Source organism: Pinus tabuliformis, chromosome J, assembly GCF_031772625.1.
Source record: "Pinus tabuliformis cultivar Carrire ecotype Pingquan chromosome J, CPIR1, whole genome shotgun sequence".
Classification (NCBI taxonomy): domain Eukaryota; kingdom Viridiplantae; phylum Streptophyta; class Pinopsida; order Pinales; family Pinaceae; genus Pinus; species Pinus tabuliformis.
The window spans coordinates 1,344,959,409-1,344,969,647 of NC_142295.1; the positions used below are offsets into that span (position 1 = coordinate 1,344,959,409).

The 10,239-nt window shown below is 32.6% G+C and overlaps 1 pseudogene; it reads right to left on the bottom strand.

The window, feature by feature from the left end:
• Positions 1-526: 526 nt before the first annotated feature.
• On the bottom strand, positions 527-3,267 carry LOC149232351 (ricin B-like lectin R40G3; annotated as a pseudogene).
• Positions 3,268-10,239: the final 6,972 nt, after the last annotated feature.

Consider the following 10,239-nt stretch of genomic DNA (forward strand, 5'->3'; position numbering starts at 1 on the left):
CGTTGAAGATGGAAAAATAATGGAAGTTGCTAATAAAATAGAAAATGATCATCAAATAAATGGGTCAAATGTCTACATGAGAGATATTGCAGCAAAACTAGAGTTTCTAGAAGAATGGTTGGACAATCCGAAGACAGAGGAAATTATGGTGGATTACAATAGACCTTCAAATCAACAAATATGGTGCAAAAGAAATCTAGAGATGGACAAAAAATTTCAGCAAAGAAACAGTGATGTACACCATCCAGAAGATAAGTTAGATATCAAAATTAAAGACATGAAGAAGTCGATGCTGGAAGAATCTCAGAAGATGTTTGTTGAACAAAGAAAAAGAAATGATGATAACAAATTACTAATAAATGAGAAAGTATACATCAACAAAGCAAGAGGAGAACCACAACATAAAGTTTTGAAGCCTTGAAGACAAAAAAAGACAAAAAAAGACAAAAAAATGGCAACAAGATGACAAATTAATTTATCAATGTGAGACTAAAGTTTGGGATCTGGGAGGATGTATAATGAATTATCAAGAAATATGGTCTGGAGACCATGAATTATTTTCACCTGGAGAGTCTGATGTAGGTGCATCTAAAATAGGTCAAATATTTACTAGAGGAGTTAGTACTCAAAGTTAGGATTTAATTAATTAATGTATTTTTCTATAGTTTTAGGAGAAAATGATAATTCTTGTAAATATCATAAGATTCAAGAGTATTTTGGAAGGTTTGAGAGATTTAAGGGATATTTGGCTCTTATCTAGGGATAAGGGATTAGATGAGAGATTTTAGTGATCAAGAGATATATTTTGGGAGTTAGTTTAGGGATCTAGAACCTACTTGGGTTCTAATCCATTTGTATAGGTGATCGCATGAGGCATGTATGTATGTAGAAGTGTGTGCATGAGTGAGGAATGAGAGGCCAATCATTGGGCCAATATTTTTTTCTCTAAATATAGTATTATTTCTTAATGAATTATATTTGAGATATTATGTACTTAATATTGTGTGAATTTTAGTTAGTTTTTATGGTATGTGTTTATTCATAAGTGCAAGATCTATGGTTAGTTGTTGCATCATACATGGGTTGAAGTTTCCTCTTTTTAAGGCTTTGAAGTTGTGATCTCTTTGCCTTCGTGTCTTGTCTCTTTCTTGATATTTTTGTCTTTCAATAGTTGTTAAAGAAGCATAAATTAATGTTATAGGCTATGGCCTTACGACGTTTCCTAAAGCATAATTTTTAACTTCAATAATAAAAACTAATCTACTCTAAAATATTTATTATATTTGTATATAAATTTTGTATTTTTATATTTTTTAGACTAAATTTTATATTAAATATATATTTATTTTCTTTCTTTTATATATATAAATACATGAATTACAAATATTGCAATGCCAAAAAAATTAATATTCATAATAAATAATTATTTAAATAATTGTAAAAGCTTTTAATCGATACAATGATATTAAGCAATACTAAATTTTGTTGATAAAAAACTATTTTTATTTAAACCATTGTTAAATTAAATTTTTTTTTTAATTCTTTAAGAAAAAATAGTTATAAATAATAAAAATAATAGTTTTATGATCTGATATTTTAGTCAAAAACAATGAAAATGAAAAATTTTGTCCGATTTTAACAAAGTTTGCGTGAATTTTCTTAAAATGAAAATTATAGTTGTCAATTCCACCATCAAAAAAATAATTCAAACATTGCCACAAACTTCCAACAAAATTATTACCTTATTAAACAACATTATAATAAAATATCTATATATCTAATTATAAATAATCAATATTTTTATAAACAAAAAGGTATAGATAATGAATATTAAAAAAAAAACAAAAAAAACTTAGATACTCTACCCTCACCCTTATCAGAGGTTAAATTTGACGGGTACCACTAACTGTCATAGAATTTTTTTATGACGATTTTATTTTTAAATTTTCCTTCATATTACTTTTACCATGCATAATATTTTTTCTATACAAACATAATGAATGAAAAATCATCATTTTTATTCCTTTTCTAAATACATTTTTTGATAGACATATCCATACATACTAGACACCACCTATAATAAAATTTCTTCCCAACGTTTTTTTTTTTCTTTTTTTTCTTTTTTTTTTCTTTTTTGTTTTCTTGACAATGTCCCAAATCAGACAAAATAATATACCAATAGTTTTGGCAACATATGAGTATGGTTCATAAAAGTTACATATTGGGTTGGTCTTCCACTTTTGACTCTCCTTTTTCCACTTACACAGAGAAATCTCTTCTCCCTCACGAAGGGCTCAATGATGCTTATCTTTTAGAGCGCTAGCATTGACATTAAGATGGGTGTTGTTGACAGGTCTGGTACACTCGTACCGCTTACCCATATCAACATGTCAAGTGAAAATCACAACCTCATTCAAATCATTAGGGTGGTAAGGACCTAAGTGATCTAAACATCAAAATAATATACATAAAAACCCTATTGATCACCCAAATACCATGTATTTTGTTAGGTCCTTGACTCACTTCATAAGCCCCCCTTACTAGCCCCATTGAAATCATTGATATATATATCACTAAGTCATACATAAGCCACTCATAGTAACCCCATTGAAATCACTATTAACTATATCATAAATTGCTACATAATCCCTTCTCAACAATCCCATTGAAATAACTATTATCTATGTCATAAAGGTTTCCATAAAGTCATTATAATAACCCTTATGAAAAAAGTGACCTTATCCCTGTAAGCATGCCCATGCCTCAATTCCTAGCATGTAGCTTTGTTTACAAAGGAAAATGCAGGAAATCCTTCATCATCCTTGGCTTTCACATTCCGTGAAGTATCTATGATCCATTGTAGTAGATCAAAAGCATATAATCGACGAATCTATTCACACACGCATAGAAAATACTAATCTTTGTCACAAAACCTTCTTTGTGTTTGGTTTATTTACAAAAACACACAGAGAAAAAATGAATCACTTCCATCAACCTATTTTGGGTTTGGTTCACACATACATACTATAAAAACCTAATTTATCACACCGGATAGATTTGGGTCTTGTTCACATAGAGAAAAAGTGATATGTCACCAACCTAGCTTGGGTCTGATTCATTTGTACCATCATATCTACCAACCAAGAAGAAATCATGATTAGCTTCAGAGTATATCTTCACAATATCTCCTTAAATAGGTGGTGGATATTGACCCCCATGAGGAGCCTCATATGGATGGTGGGGTTGACGATGGTGGTGTCCATGCATTCTCTTAGACCTTCACACACAACATTCATATCCATCTCGAATATCAAACATTATGACTCTTCACTTATCAAAAATTGGTCGGTTCCACCACTAAGGTTGAGGGTCCTGGTTCCTACCATATCTGTCGTTCGTATTCATTGGTATATTCATGGTGTTCGCATATGGTTGTCAATTCTAGATATTAATGGGTGGCAAGGCCTCTAGTTTTCCATTATATGGAGCATGCAAGTCTACATACCAATTGCCTTGTGGGTGCCCCACATTCCACCTTAATGGAGGTGGGTTATGATGATAGAGTCCTTGTTGTGCTATAAGTTGAGATTCAAGTGACAAGGGGCTAGGCATTAGGGTTCCAAAAAATTGTTGTTGAATTTGAAATGGAGAACCAATGTTGTGGCTACCCATTTTCATGAAAATAAAAATAATCTATTGCATTGAACTATATAAATTATTTAAAAAATATCAAATTGAAAATAGATGGCTTGCAATAGAGACTAGAATAGGTGTTATTTTGACTATTCAAGGTTTCATTCATGATCCAATTGCTCATCCTTCCTTTCTTCATGTTCATTGTGAAATAAAGATACATTATTTTGTAAATATACACTTATCTTGATTGAAAGAGACATTTGATGAATATTTGATTGAAAGAGACATATGATGAATCTTGATTGAAAGAGACATCTTCTTATATTAGAATCACAACCTCAGGCATCGACATATTCATCTTAATCTTTTGGATTCCATCCATTCTTAATCTTTTTTCAATCCATGCATTCACACAAACTACGTCTGATATAAATGTTTGATTTCTTTGGTAAATTCAACTATAAAAATATTATTAATGCCAGCAACATTTTATCTTGGCGATGGGTATTCATGTGTCTTCTAAGAGCTTGTGATGTGGAAAAAGTTGTCGTACAAAACCTGAACTGGAAAGGTTTTTCACAAGAAACTTCATCCTCAATAGGTCGCCTCCTTTTATCTACATGGGTTTAAATATGCAAATTATATCATACATTAAACTAACTACTCTAAACAAACATTTCAGATATATTATGGAAGGGATACTATGAGAAAAATGCATCGGATAAATTACGGAATTGATAAGACTTTCGACACAATTATAGAATGCGGAAAGGGACTTTAAAATTAGACCTAGTTAAATTCCATTGGATCAAAAAGGTTGAGCACAAGTAGGGGCATTAATATTGTAGAAAATTCCTCTTAGAAAGTTGTCTGCAATAGTTCAAAAATTCTCCAAAGATTCTTTTATAACGATTTTCTTAAATCTAATTGTTTTGACCTTGAAAAGTTTACCTAATAACTAGTAAAAGGTGTTGTCTTTGTATCCATTTAATGGTATCGTAATGAATGTGAAGCATACACCATTGTTGCATAGTAAATGAGATGCATGCGTTGATATATATATCAACACATGCATCTCATTTACTGTGCAACAGTGGTGTATGCTTCACACACACACACACACACAGATATGTGTGTGTGTGTGTGTGTGTGTGTGTGTGTATAATTTAAAAATTATAATATTTTATATGACCATAATTTTGACACTTTTTCTCAATTATTTGTCAATTCACAATGAGTCACATGTTTAATTTAAAATAAACTATATTTTACGACTAAAAGGAGAGCAAAAGAAGTAAACGGGCATTAAATTTAAAGCTTGACCCTTATCATTAAGAGATTGTCGGATCAACCCTATAGTTAGATCAAGTTAATGGAGGATCACTAGGAGGTACATGGGACCCTTGACATGCGTGTTATGATATCGCACACTCCCTCCTCCAAAATCCTTCTCGATTTTTCATCCAAAGATGGCGCACAATATCCACACAACATTGAACATTAAATGTTGTCGCTTGGCGGCATGATATTTCATATTTTTTTGGATTCTTTCTTCATAACTTTGATATGGTTTTCTTTTCTCAAATTTATCATATCAAAATGTCGTAGTCTAAACAGACTACTTTTTTCCCTAAAAATCATGGAAATTCAAGCAAGATGTTGATAAATCCGATAGGGATTTTTGTAAATCCACGTTATAAATATTAAAATTCAAGATTGTGGGTAACCCAAATGTTTTTGATGGTGCTGAATTCATTTCCACCATAAAAAACATGATTCAACCACTGCTACACTAAGATTTCTTGAATTGTTTTTGCCTATATTTCGGCCACTTTTGACCATTCGGGAATATCCTCCGCCTCAGTAGATGACACCTATCAAAAGTTTATGTTGAAGTTTCATTTTTTTTTTAAATATTAATATTTCAAAATTATTAATTATAAATATTTTTTTCTTGTCTATTATTTTTAATATGTATTTTTCCTCTACTAATGATTATTTTTAAAATTTTGATTTTTCTGATTATTTCTTTAGATTTTAAGGTAGTTCAAAGCATAGGTATGAGTGGTTTTTGTTTACAATGGATAATTCAAATATTAATTTTATTCTTTTAGTTGATTTTTCCATTTAATTAAAAAAATGTTGAAATTTTAATTAAAAGAATAAATATAATTTCTGAAATTAAGAAAAATTTATTTAAAATTTTAATCTACATATAAATTCAAAATTGTAATTTCTTAAAACAAGAATTCCAAGGGCTGGTAGTAGGGAGGGCAAGAGGGTGTTTAATCTCAATGGAGATTAGGAAGTCAAGTTCTTCTGGAGTTTGGGGAACAAATCAGATAATCTAGCATATTTATATGGGCTTCATCTTCTCTAAAATTTGCCAGAGCTAGATGCATCTCTTCTATTGTTATTTTGGGTGATTACTTAATCTCTATTCAACACCTTCACTCCGACCCCCTCCCAAAAACAACCTTCTTTCTTGTCTCCTTGAAATAATCAAAAGAATATTGGAATCATTCTCGCACAATACATACTTTTGTATTCTTTGCAATAAAAATAAAGAGGTTGATAGGAAGGAACTACAGTGTCAATGATTCCCAAAATTGGATAATCATTGCGTGAAGAATGTTAAAGGCCTCCCTAATCTCATCTACAGTTGAAAGTTCAAACCTCAATAATCCTAAGGTCATGTTGAGGGATATATGTCACCCGGTCATGTTGAGGGATATATGTCACCCTTTCAATCCTTACCTCATGATGGATAGATCTAGAACCAACAAATGTTGTCAATCAAAGGTCATTTCCATTGAGGTGGCATCCCTAGAGTCAGAAATATATGGTGAAATTTATTCTTGGCATGTGCAACTCATGCATTTTGGAGTATAGCACTCTTCCTCCTTCACCTTCGTACTGGGTTTGAGGATGAAGAGACTGATTGAATTAATGAGGATTAAAATGATATCAACTTGAGAATTGTGGGAGATTTCAGAAGGCAGGGATGGAACCACGAATGATGACCTCATTCTCATATCTGAGGATCCATCATGATGCGCTTCATTCTGGCATTAACATAGCTTGATTATGGGAAATGGTTTTATGAAAATCCTACCTTTATGATGCTTCAAAACAGCCAATCTTCAAGTGATCTAATTAATAAAATAACTAGAAAATTGGTTATAGATTGTAAAGTGACAATGCCGAGGAGAAATTGGGTGCACTTGCAATTATCTGGAATGCACATGAGGCTCTCATTCTCAACATGCTTGCTTCATATCCAATCCTTATGGTCTAATTTTGACTTATTATCTCCACTGAAAACTGCCATTTATCAAATGTTTATGTCCCTCCCCTCCCGAACGATAAACTTCATTTTCTCAAATATATCATCAATGAAAGTAATTTTGTATTTCCCTTCCCCTCAATCTTATATGAAAGCTTCAACCTAATAAAAAACATGGAAGAAGAAAGAGGTGGTATAACTTGAAGACTATATGTCGATTCCATTCATTTTTAGGATACAATGGTGAGCTCCTGCCTGGTTGATTTGGACACTAAAAATGGCACCTTTACCGAGAATAACTAGATAGGAGGTACCCAATAAGTGGCCTCCAAAATAGATAGGTTCCTAGTGTCAAAATATACAATGAACTCAAACATCTTTTTGTAAGCATCTATTCTCCCTAACCATGGCTCTAATAATTAGCCTATATCTTTTTGAATATTGATATTAAAACTTGTCCCAGGAATAAACCCATTGGTATTTAGAAATTTTGTTTTCATTGTCCTAATTTTCGAGGCAACATAAAAACCTGGTGGAATGTAATAGAAACTTCGGAAGGAACCTTAATGTAAAGGTTAAAAAGAAGCTTTAAACACATCAAATGGTAGCTCAAATTATGGAAAAACAAAAATTTGGAAACATTTTGGAAGAAAAGCAGGAACTAGAAAAGAAAATGGAGACAATTCAAGTGGAAGCCATCCTCCATGGAAAATAAAAAACATTAAATAAATAAGAAGCAATTACTCTTACCAACTTTATGAACACCAAAATCAAGAAGAAATATTATGGAAATAGAAATCAATAATACAATGGCTCGGAGAGGTGGAATGGAATACAAAATTCTTCCATAAATCCATGTTGTAACATCACCATCACAATCACATCTCCTCTCTCAAAAACTATGAAGGAATTAATTTGCAGGAGTATGAGGATATAGCTCAAGAGCTAAACAAACATTTTTACGATATTATAATAGAACCCCTTCCAAATAGACAACAAGTGATCCAGCAAATCACAAAGTATATTCCTTCATGTGTAACAAAGCAACAAAATGAAGTTATCCTTGGAGAAATATCCATTGAAGAAGTGGAAGAAACTATCAAAGAAATTCTTGGTAACAAAGTTCTTAGCTTGGATGGTTTCATTCTAGAATTATTTCAGAAGTGCTAACCCACCATAGGCCATGATTTCTAAGAAGTGGTAGAAGAATATCAACAAACAGAGTTCATGTTGTAGGTCATAGATGATACCTTCTTCATGCTAGTGTGTAGAAAGGACAAGGTCGAGGAACCCAATGGTTACCTACCCATAACTCTGTCTAATGTCATATATAATATCATTACCAAGGTAATAGGCAATCGACTCAAACCACTACTTCCAAATCTCATTTCATTAGATAAAACTACATATGTTTAAGCTCTCCCATGGGGGCTTCAGTTAGGGAGAAATACCATACCGTGTGGGTTCATATTGGGCGATATTTGTTGAGGAAAAAATCACATAATATATTGCGTGATATATAGGGATTAGAGGGTTTTTATATTGGCAGGTATTAAAAATGGAGCCCAAAGTTAATGAAAAAATGTAAAGGGGTATTAAAAATGTTAATGAAAAAATGGATACCTCCAATATCTAGTGAAAGTAGGCTTTTTAAATTATGAAGGCGTATTGGGCTCATATTGGTAGGGGGTTAAATAATGTGCTTTTTAGAGGTATTTTCCAATATGTAGTAAAATTAAGGGTAGTGTTTAATATGCCACGAACGCATGTGATATGTATGAGGTTGATTGAGTCAAGCCCCCGTGAGCTCTCCAAATACCTCACTGACATCATGGTCAACCATGAAACCATCCAATACCTAACGCTCTAAAAAGAACGGTCATGTTTCTGAACTTAGAGCTCTCAAAATCCTTTGAAAAGATCATCTAACAATACCTTTCTAACATCATTAGAGCCTTTGGATTTGATCAACTAGATAAAAAACCTGTTAGCATTAGCTTTCATCGTAATCTTGGTTAACAAATCCCCTACTTTCCGATTTAAATCTGTTAGATGTTTAAGGCAGGGAGACTTGCTCTTTGCTTCCTTTTTATATTAACTGCAGAAGGACTAGGAAGAGCTCTCAAAGTAGTTGTAATGGAGAAAAAAAATGAAAGGACTTCATTTATTTGGATCGAATCTTACCTTACCCTGCTAACAATTTTGTATTATACAATGTGTATGAGCACTCCCACCATCCAAAAAACAAGGAACTTCATGCAAATTTTGAAAAACTTATTTAAAGCTTCAGGTATGGAAATCAACAAAATGAAGTCTCGAGTTTTCCTTCTCAATACTCTATCCTTTGTTTAGCGACATATAGAAAAATCCTTGGTTTCCATATCATCCAAATCCCCTCTAAATACATGGGTGCTATGTTGGCCAATATTTCCCTCAAGTGGAGCTTATAGGAGGAACTTGTAAATAAAATCAACAACAAGTTAGCTAGTTGGACTTTCTGTTTCCTCAACATATTTTGATGGTTTTTACTCTTAAAGGATATCCTTCAAGTAATCTGCATATACCTATGCTCAAAGTGTATGGAACTATCCTCTATCTTACATGGAATCCTTTAGCTATGGCACTCTTTCTTATGGGAAGGATCCAACCTGGAAAAAAATGTCCTTAGTTGCCCCGGACAAACTTGGTGTGACCAAAATGAAAGGAGGCTTGCCTTATGTGATCGCTCCACTATGGCAACAATCTTGAGCACCAAAACCTAGTGGATATGGATGCAAGGAGGCTCATATCTATGGAATATATTTGGCATAAAAAAATATGCCCCACACACTTCCCCTCAACATATGACACAAATGCCACCTACCCACTCTGGCTCATCCATATGGACCTTGCCCAAAAAAGGAATGAATCTAATCTAGAAAAAATAGTTTTGGGAAGTAAAGGATAGATATTTTGATCTATACTAGGAGGACTTGTGCAACAATTCCATTAACTCCAAGATCAACAAAAACTAGAAAAAATTCACCTATAAATGATAATTGAGGGCCTACTAACAATTAAGGACTACTAAACCAATTCAAGAAAAGTTAAGAGTGAAGATAATGATTACCATAATAAAATTGGTAACCCAAGCCAGAGGGAGAAGAACATAGTCAATTGTGGCATAACCTCCAACAAAAGTTAATCCCATTCTCCTTCTAACTAGATAAACTATGATTGGGATATAATTCAAAGGGGTCCTTCACCATTTCAAAAGCTTACCATATGGAATCAAGACATCAAGAACTAGAAAGCAATATGATGTAGATGAATATTTG